Source organism: Vespa mandarinia, chromosome 2 (assembly GCF_050613455.1).
Source record: "Vespa mandarinia isolate Hongniang chromosome 2, ASM5061345v1, whole genome shotgun sequence".
Lineage (NCBI taxonomy): Eukaryota > Metazoa > Arthropoda > Insecta > Hymenoptera > Vespidae > Vespa > Vespa mandarinia.
In genome coordinates, this window is record NC_140811.1 from 13,163,270 (window position 1) to 13,181,352 (window position 18,083).

At 33.8% G+C, this 18,083-nt stretch overlaps 1 protein-coding gene across 18 annotated transcripts in view; it reads left to right on the top strand.

The window, feature by feature from the left end:
* Positions 1-18,083, top strand: part of kek5 (leucine-rich repeat, immunoglobulin-like domain-containing kekkon 5 protein) — a 237,071-nt gene that overhangs the window by 125,541 nt on the left and 93,447 nt on the right. The gene's annotated exons all lie outside the window — the stretch shown is intronic.

The window sequence follows — 18,083 nt, forward strand, 5'->3', positions numbered from 1 at the left end:
TTCTTCTCAGAGCATTCGCTTAGCGTAGCACGTAGAAAATGTTTGCGTTTTCGTTGCTGCGGCTATTGGCTATCGATCGACTTGGAAAAGTTGTAAAGGGTGCAGGTGTACCAGATTAGAAGGTACCTAGAAGTAGCAAAGGGCTGATGATAAGCGCAGCTATATAAACGTGCGAAAGTTTTTATCGACAAAATAAGCGAAGAAACGGAGTGACGTCATTCATGTAAACTTTTCTTTAAGATGAGCTCGACCGCTCTCCGGTTAGTTTCTAAAATCAACGAAAAATTTCGCCATCGTTAAAAAACACCTCGTAAATAATCTCTCCCGTTTTTAGAATATTAAAAATCTGCAAAAATGTGGTAAGTAATTTTTTTCTATTTCTTTTTCTTTTTTTTTTTCTTTTGAGAATTTTGAAGATGTTTTCTTTTTATTTTAAAGCTTAATTATAATTTATCAGGTTTCTTTGATGGTTATTTTTAATGAGCTCACATTAATGCGAATACCTATAAAACTTAAGATGTAACGATTAATATTTTCAAAAATGAAATAAATCATCAGATATAAAAAAAAATAGAGCAATGTATCGCTGAAGAATTAGTTCAGAATAGTTCATAAGAATAACAATATACATAACAATGTATATTCGCGCGATATTAAAAGTCAGAAATTTCTCTTTTACGTTAGTTTTAATTCATTTCGTTAAAATACCAGTGGACACGTGTAAGCGTACCAGTTCTATAATACCGTGAGGAAAATGTCCGAGCATTTGCGTGTGCTCGATGTAGAAAGAATGTAAAAAAAAAAAAAAAGAAAAAAAAAAAAAAAAAAAAAAAAAAAGAAATAGAAAAAAATATATAGAAATGAGTGGAAAAGAAAGAACGAAGCATAGTGGCGACTGGGTACGAAGTATACTCGAAAAACCTTTTTATCGCAATTTTTTTGAAGTGCGTGGTACACGTTCGCGGTAAATGTGAGTCGTTATAGCGGAACTTTCTTAAAAATTACTCGTGGGTACTCACCTTGTCCACCGTCAACTCCAAAATTGTTATTTTAAACACGTATACGGAAAATTTAATCTCCCTTCCTTTTTCTCCTTCTTTTGCGATGCAACTTTCTTCGAAATAACAGAATATAACTGAAATTATTTTAATGCGCTTAATCACACGTAGAACTTACCAAACAAAAATATTAATGAAAATAATGAAATATAAACATTGAAAAAAATTCGAGCTACAAAAAGTTTCACTTTTGCTATTGAGAAAATAGTTTAGATTAATATTTACTGAACGTTCTGCTGAGAGACTTTTCTAATATTTAAGTATATCGATTGGATATGTCGAATAATTAAACATGACAAAAATGAAAGTATTGTATTACAGAACGAGCAGAATCGATGCTCTTATTTCGATAAAAGGGAAAAGTTTGCGAAGGAGCACCGTATTTGCTGTAAGCATCGTTTACTCGAGTCCCAAGTAAAGTTACTAGTATGAACCGGAGTAAACTCAAACAAGCTCAATATTCGTTTGATTTAGGTTAACCTCAAGACCAGTTTCAGTCGAAACTTCACTGGTGGATTATTCTATCAGTCACTTTATCATTGCATCAAAGGAACTTACGCATTCTTGTAATCAATCGGAGAATAGACATGCGTGGAGAAAGTAACGTTGATATGATAATTAGAAAATTATCAAAATATTCGTAGAAACTAATTCCAAGTCGAAATAACGAGAAGCACCTTATTAGCACGAAGGTCAAAGTTTCCGCTTTTTTTGTAATTTTTAAGAAAAAGCGTAGTTAAAAAGGTAGCTCGTTGAATAAAATTCAAAAGGAAGGATCTAGAATCTGAGAGGAGGAAAGGGAGAGAATGTAGAAGCGAAGAGGGTGGGAGAGACTTTCTAACAAGACGTTGGGCGATTCGAGATAAGACGAGCGGTTTGCTTATGCCAAGGCTGCCGCTTAACCCAACAGCTTCATCACGCTCTTGATAAACGAGGCAGGCTTCCCTCGACTCTAAAGGAAAGGAAGGAAGGAAGGAAGGAAGGAAGGAAGGAAGGAAGGAAGGAAGGAAGGAAGGAAGGAAGTAAAGCAGACCAAGAACCATCATCCTATCCATTCTCCGGTCCGAGTTAAAACGAAGCGTCTTCGTCGTGTCCGTCGTGTTGGTCAAGACTTGACGATGAGAGCCGAACAAATCCGAACGAGAGAGAGGAAGATAGAGAATGATGGCAAAGAGTAGGTCCAAGAGCAACATCAGCACTAGACCTACTCCAAGTACTCTTTAGTAGATAGACAACGACTCGACTCGACTCGATTCGATTCGATTCGACTTGATTCAGTCTCCCTTCTCTCTTATTCGGCCACATTACGGACATGTGTGGTTTCTCGAAGTGGTATCGGGAGTCTACTGGAACGAGAGAATGATGGATCGAACCCGACAGCTACTCGGGAACTTAACGTTGTCGACTTGCGATAACGCTCCTGACTTCCAACAGCGGCTGCACGATAGGGCACGATCTCTTCTACCTTCCATGATTTCCTTCCACTCGTTACTTTTTTCATTTTATTTTATCTTCTTTTCTTCATATACTCCTAACCACGAAGAAGATGATGATGATTTTAACGAAAACTATAGTCGATATTTTATGAAAAAAATGCTCTCTTCCAATGTGCCTTTCGAATAATTTAAATATATCAAAAAATAATCATGGAATTAAAAGAAAGAAAATTCTTAAGAACCTAGATAACCTCGATCGATCTATGATGACTATTTCTCGTGGGTTCTGATCGCGTGCAAGTTGGGAAAACAGGACGTCCATTTTGGATTCTATCGTGCGCCAAGGCAACGAAACAAGTACGATATAGCGTTTTCCTCGTTTCTTATATCTTACATTTCGTTGAAACTTGAATCACTCGAAACACCGGTGAACCATCACAATCAAATTTATGCTAGTCATGGTTTTATCTTTTCCTTCTTCTTTTTCGTTTTCTTTCTTTCCCTATTTTGAAGTAGTTACTTCAATAAGATACGACCTTCCGCGTCTTCTCGTTTCGATCACGCTTCCACTTTGACTGCGAGTCTTCGAGTCTTTTGTAGTGTAATTGGTGAACTCGATGGAGCGGTTCTTGAAACTGCCGATTGCATCAGCGATGCTCAAGATAAAGTGTGTCTTCCATTCTTCCCTTTGTTCGGCTTCATGTTTTCAGAGAACGTCTTTTGGAGTCACAGTATTTCTTCTTGCAATTACTTATATCTTCGTGACTTTCGTAAAACTACGTATCTATAATGGTTCCTGTTTATCTAAAGGCTTGTTATTTCTTATAATATTTTTATACAATTAGGTTATAGTCTTTTTCTATTTAATATATTCGATATATTCAGACTTAGAGTACATGTCTTAATGAAAATTTACGAGTACGGTTTTCCTACAAAGTTGAGTATAATTAAAAATCTTAGAAGATAATACTCCGTTGTAAGACTTCGCTAGATTCGTTTCGTTAAAAGAGATATTTCTTTTCTTTTTCTTTCAATTAAGACATCCCGAAGGGCGCAAGATGATTGCATCCTGCTAGAAACCTCTTTTATTTTCCAAGAAAACTTTCACTCCACGGGGGGGAGTTTGTTTTCTATTTTATGACCGTGTCGTTCGTCACGGAACGTTGATCTTACTATTTCGCGATAGAGTATTATACTTGTACTAGCAGAAACAACCGTGATAACCTCCGCTTTTTTATGAGACAATCATCTATCTACTCGCAAACTTTCTGTCCATTTCACTCTCACGAGAACGTTGCTTCGAGAACAAGAGTTAAACTCTTGTAAAGGGAGTGTAAAACAGGGAGAATGATAGTTCGTAGAATATGGCATGCGTGTATTAAGGAAAACCAAGAGAAACGCAGCATCCCTATTCGCGTTGACGTCTTTATTTTTCCACATGTGCATCTTCGTAGAACTCGGTCAAAGTACTTCAACTCTTGCGGTTTCTCCCTCTTTCTCTCTCTCTCTCTCTCTCTCTCTCTCTCTCTCTCTCTCTCTCTCTCTCTCTCTTTCTTCGAAAGTTACATCGACATCGCAAGATATCTTGGCAGTACTTTGTAGCTAAAATAGTCGGATATGTAGGATACGTACATGTTATATCAAAAACAGGATAAATTTTATCTGTCGATTATTTCTCTCTCTTTTTCTCTCCCTTTCTCTCTAGCAAAGATTATTTGCGAAAATATCTTCGAAGAAGTTTCTTTAGTTTAGTGTTAAATTGAAAAAAAAATTTCCTTTATTCACTTATTTTAATAAGTTTCTCAAATGTAAATTATTTAAGTGATCAGCAAGAAAAGTAAATAAATGGTCATTTTAAACTTCTAGGAAATTACATTAGGAAAATAGTGTATTAAGCAAAATCAAAGAGAGAGAGAGAGAGAGAGAGAGAGAGAGAGAGAGAGAGAGAGAGAGAGAAAGAGAGAGAGAGAGAGAGAGAGAGAGAAAAGAAGAAAATGTATGTGTGAGTAAGAGAGACAAAGCGTTAAAGGAGGGATTCAGAGTGCATTTATATCGCATGTAGACGCACAGACGACGTAGGGAGTGGGTAACATCGATATCCTTTTGTAAGTGGCATTATGAACGTGAGACTTCACCAACCCTGCCACATGAGCTCGTCGCTCAAGTTTCATAATAAGCGTCGCGCAATTTCCTTCGTGAGTACCATGCACCACGCTTACCTATCGACGAGGATTTTCATAATGCGTATGCATTCGCGCGTACGCTTATTGCGAGGTGGAACAATTCGCACACGAAAGCTTTCTTCTTCTACTAATCGCGTACTTTGCATTGAATGAGAACGAATGCGAATAGATTCGAAGGTAATCTAGAGATTTTCAAGTAAATATATGAAAGAATGAATCATCATAGATATGTTCCAACGATGATTAATTTACGATAAAACGATAATCAAACGTTTTTTTATATAACATACATATATGAATAAACATTCATCTTTTTTAGATTAAAGATTATTAGATTTTATTATACATATGTATATCAAATTGTATATAATAACATTTTACCGTCGTACATTCATCCTTCAATATTGTAAAAATTTATGGAAAAATTTATTGTAATTATGTGTTTTCTTCCGTATATCTCTATTTCGAGAAATTCTCAGGGAAAAGAAATTATTTTGCGATGATCTTTCTATGTTTTCTTTTTTTAGTAGTACTATATCGAGATAATGATAATATGATATTATCGAGAACGATAATCAAATTTATGTATATCGAGCTATTATTTAAAAAAAAAAAGAACATCTTTTATGTAAATGCCATATCAAAAAGAGCAAGAAGATATAACGCGTATCTTATTGTTAATCTGAAGTTTTTTACTCGACCACCGACCTGGTTTCTTGTGTTTATGAAATAGTGCTCTCGATCGATACTCTGTGACCTTTATTCTTCCATGTAGCCCTTTCAAAATGCACGTGTACATTTGAACAGTATCCACTTGAGAACCGTACGAAAAACGTGCTTTATCGTGGTCGATACTTGAAACCGTATTTGTGTCGGATTATGTGCTTTTATTTGTATTACTCGCGTGCGTGTGTGTATGTGATGTAATCTCACGTACGATTTAAATGGTAGATCGAAAAGAACAACATGGACATCTAGGATTAACGCTTTACTCGTCTCTCTCTCTCTCTCTTTCTCTCTCTCTCTCTCTCTCTCTCTCTCTCTCTCTCTTTCTCTCTTGCTTTTTCTCATTCTATTCTCTTTATTTATCTTTCATTTTATCGTATCTTCCAAGTAAGAACAAGTTAATCGGCGGATATGAGTCATCGGCACGTATGTTTTCTTTCACGGGCATCGTTGGACGATATCTTTTACACGCGACTCGCATTTCGTGTAGTTTACGATAATCTAACACAGAACGAAGTCTACTTTGCTAAAGGAGTAACTTCTATAAAAACTCTTTTCGATTTTCGATCAAATGTCGCTTAAAAGTACTTTTTGATACAATTTAATCTATTTATGATTTGCCTATTTCTAATATAATTAGTATCGAATACTTTGAAATATATTATTTATTTTTCATTATGTTTTAATCGGATTACATTAACTAGTCGTCTAATAGATACGAATTTAAAGTGACAACGATGTTTTAAAATTTTCTAATCAAGATTTGAGAGGATATTCTACAGAGAGTACAAATTTCATTCATGGTTAAAGGATTTCTAGATATTTTTCGTATATATGTATACTACATGAAATACTAGCACCAAATAGACATATATACGTGTAAAATACATACATAGATACGCAGATCCCATTGAAGTATAGAAGGTTAGAAAAAGTCGCAACATTGCGTGCAATACCACAAACATTTCTTCCATCGTCGAATAGGTTTCTCGCAGACAGATTCACCTCTACGACCTCATTCTACCATGGGCAAAGGATTACCAACATCGAATGTATCCAGATCCATTCACGAATGAGCTTCTCCATTCGATGGATAATGTATTCTCCCACTTCCTCCTCTCTTTCCTACTTCTCTACGTTTTCGATTCGACGATTTATAGGAATGGTTCGGCGCGTATAACACGATGGAAATCGGGATTGGAAGACGACGTTTATCGTGCCCTCCTATTCCTTCGTCCGAAAATGTCGAGATGATATCAACGCTTTTCCTCTTTCTCTCTCAATCTTCCTCTCTCAATCTTCCTCTCTCTCTCTCACACACTCTCTCTCTCTCTCTCTTTTTTTCTCTCTTTGTATCAAAATGAAGATAAAGATACAGACTTTCAATTCCGAAACTTTGATATATTCCCTAGTTTTTATTCACGTTTTTATTGTGATAATTAAAAGGTCTTTAATACGAATATAAGTATCAAACGAATTATTTCCTGATCTGAGATATTTCAAGATAAATTAATAAAAAAATTCTTTAAATTCAATTACGTTGAATTTCTATCATTTAGATATTCCGAATCTATTTTTATGTAACAGAATGAAGAATGTCGATTTCCCAAGTTAACAGTGATAGACATTGACGAATGCAGTTTGTAATAAAGTTATATCGACAAGGGAAGATAGCATCAAGAATGAATGTGAAAGGAGGAAGTGAGATGAAAAAACTTGTTACGAATGCGATTACATTGTTTCACGTTTTATCTAAGTTTTTACGTTTGATATACATAGAAAAGTGATTCAATACTTTCGTTTAAAAAATTTATTAACATTTTATTTACTTTGATAAGAAGATAAAAAAAAAATATATATATATATATATAATGCCATTAGAACAAACTTAATTTTCTTCAAAACAGTTAAAAACTTTCGTTGTATTCTATGTCTCTGGCATTTAACGGAATACGTTTTATTAAAGAAACTTAATTTGCATCGAGTAATTACTAGGTCTCGACAAAAGCACTAGGTGAATTTATTCGTCTCTTTAAAGAGAATGTTTTCAAGCGACGAATTAACTAGTTCCATTTCGTCAAAGACCAAAAGATCATCGTCTTTCGTTTTTCTAATCTTCTTGCTGTTAATCGCAGGAAAGAAAAATTAAATGGCAAAATGAAGATTGCCGATGTAACATTGGTAATTATTTCATTTTTTTTATAGATTTTTTATGACCTTTTCAGATCTACGATGCAAGTTGCAACATGAAACAAGTTCCAAAAATGATCCTGAATTTACTCGATCGATGAGTTTGTGAATCAATTCCTAATTTTACCATTACTACACGGAAATACTTAAAGAGAAAGGATATGAGATTGGATATGGATGAATTAAAGAAGATATCTTTCGCACGTTCTCTTCAGCACGAGTTATCTTTCTCTCATTTTCTCTATCGATTTATCTTTCCTTATCCTTTTCTTCAAACAAATCATTTTTTCAATCATTCATTTCTTTTAAACGAATCACTCTTGCAATCGTTTTTGTTACTTTGACATATAACCTTGAAAACTACAATGTTAACTTCTCCAACGTTTCAGACACGTGACAAATATCTCTTGATCTCTTATCTTACGTCCCCTTAGACGCAGAAGAGAAAGAGAGAGAGAGAGAGAGAGAGAGAGAGAGAGAGAGAGAAAGGAAGAAAGAAAGTTTAGAATGATTAAATTGCGAAGTATACGTCGAATTCTTCATAAACGTCCAACTATAATGGTTCTGATTTTTCACTCTTTATATTTCTTCCTCACTTTTTATTTTCTTTTCCTTTCTATTCGTTTCCTTTTTCACGTGTTACGTCATAAAATATTGCAAGTAATTTTGCTGACGATAGATATCATCGAATTCCATTAAAGCTTATTTTCTTAAACCACGTTTTATTTTTAATATCAGATAAAATAAACGAATAATGTTTAACTTTTTCAAAGTTCATACTACTGGAAATTCAATGATACAATTTGTCTTGTAGCTACTTACTTACTTTACACTTTTTTATCTTCCTTTTAAATAATGGCTCATGAAATAACTTGCATCGGCAAATATTTTGCTACAAATGATACAACAAAATACTTTATAAATAATAACTGATAGCAGTCATAAATAATAAATGTCAAGATATTAATATTACGATTTATTCAATGATCAATTAATTTCATGCATTATCGATTAATAAAGAACATGATAAAAAGGACAACGTAATTTCTTGCCTTTATATATTATCTTTCTATGCACTTTGAAATTTACTTTTCAAAGCAAAAGTTCACTATCTCTTGATACAGGAATGACATTTTAAGTGGTTATAGCAGATGAAACATTTGAAACGTAATTAATCCGTGTCAAAAGAAAAAAAGAAGAGGGGGGAAAAAAGGAGAAAGAGAAAAGAATCGATCAATATATTTTTATAAATCTATAAAAACGAAAAAGATAAATATGTAGATATTTGAAAGATCACATTTTTTGCATTTCCACGCTTGGAAATGTTCTTTTTATATTATATCGGTTTACTTAACAATAACGTCGATATCTATTGTACTAGATCTAACAAAGACCCAATGTATTTACGTTAATTATAACGTTTACACGTGTCCGTGCGGTTACGAGCTCTTCCGTACTACCCAGCTGCAATTAGGTGGTATAGAACAAGAGAGATAAAGATAGTAAAAAAGAGCAAGAGAGAGGAAGAAAGAGAGGGAGTGAGATATATATATATATAGGTAGACACGTATGTGAAATGAGAGAAAGAGAGAGAGAGAGAGAGAGAGAGAGAGAAATGTGTTCCGCCTTAATCCTTTCTACCGGTCGGCCTTGTTGGCCCGGTCCTCATTGAACGACGGAGTCAACGCTTGTTCGACGTGTAATTAGTATAACGGAAGGTATAAGAGGGCTGTCGAAACGAGCAAGGTGGATGGTCAAGTACCGTACTAGTTAGTATGCCTACTTACCGAGTTTGCTACGATGTGAATGACCCGTATACGAGCAACGACCGTAAGCTCTGGCTCGTTGTCGTAGAGTACCTAGAACATAGAGTACCTAGAACGAAGAGAAAGAAAGAATAAGTCTTTGTTGTGAGGAGATACACTGGACTTATGGAAAATAAGAAAGAGATTTCTAAGAGCTTAGAATGAAACTAGAAGGGAAAGGACGGGAATTATTTTATTTATTTGTTCCTTTTCTCGATTGTTTAAGAAACGATATTACATATTTTGCTTTTTGCTTTAATAATTCATAAAACTTTGTGAATTTTCGTGTTTTAAAGATTTTTCTATATAATTTTTTAGTTAAAAATAAAAATTGGATCATAATAATAAAACAAAATTTTACGATTTATAATTTTTTGCAATCTTATCTTATCAATTAAGGTTGCAAATTTCTAAATTCAGGATGAAGATTATTACATATTACAGGAATACTCGATTACATTAGGCCATGCAGAGTTTCTGATCTTTAACCTAATGCACGTTACTACTTGAGATGCTTTGGTCTATGTACGGTTAGAGGGACAGAGAAAGGTTAATGCTTATAGCACGACTCGGAGTGGTGGTGATTCAATTATGGCTCTTACCTTCGGACAAGAAACTAATGTTCTAACGCAATCAATTTGCACCACCTTAATGAGATCGACACAAGTTCTCGTCAGAGTATGTTCTAGGTACGATTTAGCATGAGATTCACTTTGATACTCTATATGTAGCTAGATATCAAGTTACATAAACGAATTTGATTTATTAATATACAATTATGGATATTCTTGCTGTGATAAAAGACGCGAGAAAGAGAGAGAAAGAAGGAGAAAGGAAAAGAGAAATGACGTGAAGATAGCATTAAGTGGACCAGGCTAATCGTGTCCTTTAATACCGTAAACCTGTAATCCGTTGATGGCATTTGAGCGCTTAATTAGTAAAAGTAGTAGGCGGAAGTGAGACTAATGAAACAAGCCAAGAGGATGATTAAGTAAAGGACTGAATAGTGTGTCTATTTACAAACTTTAAGATAAAACGAGCTTTCGCATCGTGTACCAAAACGGAAAGTGCTTGCATTTTAACGTACCCTTCATTAGTCAGCCAGGTGATACTATACTGATCTTTGGCAACTTCCTAAATACGTAACAAAATTCGAAACAAAGCTCTATGATGGCTTAATGTTTATTCGTAAAATTAATCCTCTTACTACATTTGAATTCAAATAGAATCTTAAACAAGAAATATTTCTTTGTTATTTGTTAAAAAGAAATAATCCCAAAACACGAATTAGATACTATCCGTAAGAGTGAAGAAAACGATAAGAGTTTAATTTGTCGTTAAGAATGCACGTGAGTTTCTCGTGACAGGAAAGTGGGAGATCGTTAAACGGAAAGTCTTGCCATCGACCTTTGAGAGCCAATTAATGGAAGATGGAGGGACTTTGACTCGACTTACGAGGGAAACGCAATTTTCCGAAAGCGCTTGACGACGCGCGTGACATGTTTCAGACAAACGATCATACTCTTTTAACATAGGACTGTTAAACTTTACCTTCGATTTTACAAAGTAGAATTAATCATATTTATTATATTGTGACAAAGTCGTTTTAATAAAAAAATATATAGATTTTTAAGTTCGTAAATATATAACAATTGTGAAGAATTGAAACAAAAAAGATTAATTAAATTCGATCGAATTTAATTTATATATTTTTCTTATATATGTATAATGCTAAATGATTTAACGATCTTCTTGCTTTTACATTAATTGGCAGAGTCCTTTAGATTGTAAAGAACGAAGTCATTGCTCGATTCTATTTCTTTTAGATAATTTAAAGGGTACAGGAGAATGATTTTATGGAAATAAATAATCTTGAATTTTATTTCAGGAGTATGCTTCGAGTAGTACATGAAACTGGTAAAAACATTTTCTTCGTATTGTACGTCTAGCACGACTAGGAAAACCAGCAGACTACATTCGTGAATTAGAAATAAGGTTCTCTCTTCCTCTTTACACCGTAAAAGCCTATAGCGACGGTAGGAGTATATATTATCTATTTTAGCCCTCGTGAGATGCGTCCTATCTTCTCTTGAAAGATGTATGTACGTAGAAAGATACACAGTTTGACAGGGTATACTCGTCTGGAGAAATATCGGAGCTATATTTTTTAATTCTTCTCCTCTATTAATCTATTTTTATCTGCCGAGAGAGAAAGAGAGAGGGAGAGAGAGAGAGAGGGAGAGGGAGAGGCAATACACACAGAATGGTGTGGCAACAGATTTTAATCGTATCGATAAAGGAGTTATATGATCGTTCAAGTTGTGTCTGTTTCATTACCGAAAATTAAATGGCCGATCATATAATAATATAAATATGATTTAGTTGACACTGCATTGACGCGTATCGTAAACAATCGAGAATGAGAGATCATCAAACGCCACGGCTCTGTGCACGGAATAAAATGATTTGAGATGAAAATTAACAGAAAACACAAAATAAAATAAAATGTAACGAAATGGAATAAAAGCAAAGCCAACACGGTACAGACAACAATTTTAAATTCACTGCAGTCGTCGGTCCCACGATAAACTCGTGCGAACGTCGGTAGGTGAATTTTCGGTTAACGAATTTTTCTCATGCACCATATAATTTCAATGTTCTGCCGGAAATCGACAGACAAGCATGTTCTATAGTTTATTCAATAAACAACTCACGTTTCGGCAGATTAAACGGCGTAGATAACGATTGCAAATCCAATAAGTAAAAAAGAAAAAAAGAAAAGAGGGATTTCGACGAATGGTATAATTTTTGTTGAGAAAAAACTCTGGGTCGAAGAAGTGAATCGTATTCATGATATACATATTCATTAGATGTATGTACATATTCATAATATAACAATTTTTGAGATGCATAGACCTGAGAAATTTTTGATCTTGAAATTTTTCTATGTCTGATTTAAAAGTCAAGTTCAGTCGTCGATGTAAGAAGGAATTGCAAAATATATTCCCTTCGTAATTTCGTACTTGTGCTTGCTCATTTCTACTTTAATCCTTTCTACGACTTAATATTCGCCCTCTCGAAAAGTTTTCATCACGATAGCACGTAAAAAGTTGACAGTAGTCGTTACTGTCGCGTACGATAAAAAGACGCACGGATCCTGAGGAGAAGTCTTAAAAGCAAGGGCAAAATATCAGCATAGGTCAACGAATTGTGCACTATTGTGTGCCTACTTTCTCTCTCTCTCTCTTTCTCTCTCTCTCTCTTTCTCTCTCTCTCTCTTTGTGTTGCTCTCTTTCTCATTGACTCTCTCTCACTAACTCTCTTCTTCTCTTTTATTTTTCGTTCATTCCACCTTCATATCTTCGGCGTTGCAGTACTCGATGCAATTTACGTCTCTGCACTTTGCGTGGACGGATATTTTAGCAAAGTTCTTCCAACGGTATATCGGAGTCGCTTTCGGAGCCAGGGTGTACATACATATAAAACTTTTAGACATGGTAGTAAGAAGGAAAGCGAGAGAGTGGGTGAAAGAGATGGAGGTTAGGGATCTAGAGTCTAAGCGAAATAGGGGGAAGAGAGGGAGAGAGAGAGAAAGAGAGAGAGAGAAAGAGGGATAGTGTCTACAAGCTCCACCTGCTTCTTTATCCTCTTCTCGTCTCGACCCTCGCAAATACGACTAACTCGCGAACTAGTTTACCTCAGTCCCAACATCTCGGTCATTACATCACCTGAATCTTTCTGCTGCTCTGATCGTCACTCGGAACTGGAATCTTTCCATTCTATCACACGATCCCTCACGGAATGACGTCTTCTACTTTTCCTTTTCTTTTTCCTTTTTATTTCTTTTCTTATTCCTTCTGCCTTTTTCTTTCGGGAATAGAAATTCCCGAGAAAAGAGAATAAAGTCTTCTTTTCTTTTTCTTTTTTTCTTTTTTTTTTTTTTTCTTTTTTTTTGTTTTTTTTTCATGGGAAAAATTGTTCTTTCCTTTGTTGGGTTTGACGTAACTACGAAATTGCATCGTAGTGTGTATGTTTTATATTTTTTTTAACTGTCTTTTACCTTTGAGATTTGTACGTTTTATCGCAGTTGGTTGGACTTGATAGGAATAGAAAATTAAAAAGCATTTCGCTTGCTACAATATTTTTTACATTTTCTATCTTTTGTTTAAAAGGTTATGTCTTCGACATTCACATTTTTGGTTCCGTTTAAAAATGTCGATATTGTTACAACGTCAATATTCTATGACGAATTGATCTAGACTAGATTCGAATAACAAAAATGTTTTTAATATAAAATTCTTGACATAAAGAAGTATTTATAATTTTAAAAATAAGAAGCATGTAATGTGATTTACGAAAGAAGATTTTTTGTGTATCTTCTTTTTCAATCAATAAACATCATTAGACAGATTGTAAAAAAAACACGCTGTAAATATTAAAGCTTCTTTATATTTTATAATTTATTTATACTAAGCTGCACAGTGTATTATGTATCGGCTGGGCGTATAGTGTATGAATAGTGTGGTACCATAAAGACTTCCTGATAATATCGGAAGCTCCATTATTGTTTATCCATCATGCTCTTTACCGTACTTCGGTTTAATTTATTCGTTAATATGAAAAATTATTAAAACCATTTATTCGGATAAAAATATTGTTATTCGATATTATTGTGATTTTGTAAAATAATTTTGATTTAACGATAATTCTATTACGATGACATTAAATGTTAAGATAAATACGGTCCTTTAAAAGGAGAAATAAAAATCTCTATTTTTTCGTCATCCATGCATCGGATAATCGTTTTAATCTTCGAAGATATGCTTAGATTGATACGTCGACAAGATCATCACTTTTACTTCTTCCAATCGAAGCCGAACTTATAAAGAAAAAGAGGGGGAATCTCGGATTGGAAAAGTGCATTAAGGATAGAAGGTTGGTAACTTTGGCAATTTTGCGGTGCGATCGGGGCATCGTGGTGCTGTCGGCTAAGAAGTGAGTAAGCCGCTTTATTACCAGTTGGTCGAGAGTTAAGACCTCTTTTTAAACCTCTTGAATCTTCTTTAGTAGTTCGATTAACCTTTCACCCGTAAAAGACGCTAAACAATAGACGATTCTTCTCTCGACCCCTGGAATTTCGAATATCTTAAGATTTTATGAATCGAGAATCGCCAAAAACTTATATTCAACAAAGAGAGTATCGAGTGAAAGAGTTAGGAAACTTTGAAAAGCACGTAAATAAACTAGAAATTCATTTTAAACTACTCTCACGATTAAATTTTGACTAATGAAAATAGTAGAGAAACAGATTACTTACTATCATTATAAATTAATATCAATAGTACGAAAGCGATGTGCAAATATGTTAATCGTTCTTCGTTTCGTTGAAAAAAAAAAGATGCCATTAATTACTACAGCGACCTTAATAACTATTTGTTAATAGAATTAAAACTTACATATTTCCCTGCGTTTATTTTTTATGATTACTTTAAAAAAGAAATTACCCTGTTTCCATGAGAAGGCAGAAAGAAAAGTCAGAGAGAAAGAGAGCGAGCGAGATAGTGAGAACAATATTATTTAAGTAGCCATTTAAATTCCAACTGAGTGAGATGAATAGCTGCATTTAAATACGGACGAAATAAAGGTGAAGATACTTGCATTTAAAATCGAGCAGCATGGATTCCGAGGTTTCGCTTTTATCGCGGTTACCTCACCGCGTGAGGCTTCTATCGAAGCTAATACTTTACACAGTACCCACATACTATCCGTTCTTTCCTCCTATCGTGAATTGTTTCCTTCCTTTTATTTTCGAGAAAATTAAAAATGAGACTGCGTTTGACATGTAACAAATTGTTTTTCATCGGTCCGATCTCGCGTTTCAGCATTTCCTATAGCACGATATATAATATATTATATCGAAAATCTAATATTTAAGTACGTGGTTCACGAAGTCACGATTAGATTAATGGTATCTTCGAGATGTCAAAGAATAATGGATTTAAATTAACTTCATCGAATCGTTGGTGAAACGTACAGAGGTACACGCGCGATTATCTTTAATTTTGATTGAACGATTATCAATATTAGGTGTATGATTGTTTAAACATTTTTAAAATAACCATCCAACCATCATCTTCGTAATCCTTAAATGATCAATCATTATTAATTCAATTCAATTTGATATATTTTTTATAATACTTTTATAGTAATCTGTAAAAGGGAGGTTTGTGACTTTTCGTTTTAAAGAGGCGAGAACATTTCGGAACGATCATCAAACGTCCTGAAATGAATTGGTCGATGACAAATGAAAGAACTTCCGTCGTTCGATCCGAGTATTTTCACAAGGCAACTTTCGATGAAGTTTTAAATGCTGATCTAGCGACAGGCACGCAGATTATGAATTCGAATCGTCAAGCATTATCGGATAAGAAAACTTTGGGTACTTACTTTGAAGTCTCAAGATTTTCGTAATCAGTGCGACCGTTCTGAGAAAACTTGAAGAGCCACGAAATCTTGAAAAGATATTGGAATCTTTACGATATAAACGTCTTCCCGTTTATTTCGATCTAAAATAATCTCTTTCTCAAAATTTTTTTGTCCCTAAAAAAGTATAAGTTTCCCTAAGGGGTTTTTATAATTCTGCATCCAACTTTCCTCTTATTTTCATATTTATATACGATACTCGGTATTATTATTTGTTTATTATTTCACTTCAGTTTCATTTTGTTATATAATTATATAAGACAAAGAGTAGAGTAGCAATGGATACCCATTAGCTTTTATAACAATTAATAAGTTTATTAAGATTTTGTTTCTTTAAAAAACGCGTCTTTATTTTCTCTTTGAAATAGAAAAAAAAAATTATGATTTAAATAACATCTTTATTTTTTTCAGAATGATTATAATTGATCATACAAAGATAATGTCGCTTAAAACTAATTCTTCGCGACATTCATGCGAAGAATTTTCTTCGAATTCTTTTGAAATTGTTGAAATTGTTGGTATTATCAAATAATGTTTTCTTATTCTTTGTTCGATTATTTCTTCCTTTTAAGCCTGTGCATATCCATGTTTATTTTCTTTTTCTCCTTCTTCTACTCTTTTTCTCCCTTTTCAAGTTTAGCTCACATTATAGAAGATTTGCTTATCGCGCTGGAGAAAACGGTTTGGCTCTATGCCAAGCACATCTTTCGCATCCGTCGTAATTCAAAATGGTCTGTTCTTTACCTTCATCTCTCTCTATCCTTCTCTCATTCTTTCTCTCCTTCTCTTTCTCCCTTCTTCTCTCTTTCTGTATGCTCTCTATATATAAAATAATTAAATTTTTCAACGAAATTTTAGAGATTGGCCCAAAGACTTTAATAGGAGGAAATTATTTGCCCTTTTTCTGCTCCTGTGACAGATCTCACAGATTATTGATTATAAAAGGTTCTTTAAATAATAGAAAAAAAAAAAGAAACGAAATTTTAACTGCATTATTTCTTTCTGTTAACATAGTAATTATTGAAAAAAATACTGCACAACCGTTGAATTGAAGTTCTCATATTGAATTATAATATTATAATATTGAATATTCTCATATTGAATTATTATAAAGTATACTATACATTGAACCATGTCGAACGTATTAATAATATTTCAAACTATTATTCGTCTTTGTAAATTTTCCTCTGCTACGATCACTATTATTCATTTACGTTAAAAACAAATATTGTATCAGTGTATGGTCCTGTAAATTTGATGATTCAATGATGTAATTTCGATAGATAAATTGCTTCTGATTTTCTAATTGTACAACTACTTTAGATTGTCCAATGCAAGCATAATGTACTTCTTATTTTCATCAAATAACAATTTTCAATGAGATTGCATTGACCTGGACTCCTTTGACCAAGTTAACTACTTTTGTAATGAAGCTCGGAGAAACTTTAATAATATCTGAATTTGAATAAAATATACACAAGATTTATATTTTGTAATTTACATTAATATTATACGAAGAGGAAACAGCAAAAAAAAATATCATTTTAATCACTATAATAAATCCAAGTCCAAATAAATTGATGACATACAAAATAAAAGACTCGATCGTTGATTTTCGAAGGTGTCACAGGATGAATTGAAAACGGTATCTTTCGTCGATCGCATTAAAGCTCGAATGCTTGCATTGCTAACTCGGCAAGAAACTCATCTGCCTTCCAATGAGAAATCGAAGACTGCTCTTCGTTGGCCGTGTAATTAAGGACATCGTTAAGTGCGAGAACCCGATTTATCTGTGACGATTACCTTCCAAGTTATCCTCCTCCTTTCTCATCCGTTTTGGTGAGAGCCAAGTCTTCCAGGAGTTTCGATCAGTTCCTTGGTGGGTTTGTTACTTTGCAAGCCGTTGCACCCGTGAGAGGTAGCTCGAATGCGATTATAACGAATTCGTTAGCTAAACTTAGACAAAGTAAGTACTTAAATCTGCTTTTACTAATAGTGGAACTAAAAACTGAAGTGTGGAGACTTAGGATAAGAATATGTTAAACGTCATCAGAAATTTATACGAGAGATCGTTGTTTAACAGATAAAAAATTCTTTTGGTTAATCAATATTCCTTGTTGTATTAATTAATTTAGGAAACTGTGATTTTCTTAACGAAACTATCGAAAGTTCTTACACTTCAATTAGAGTTTCCAATCTACC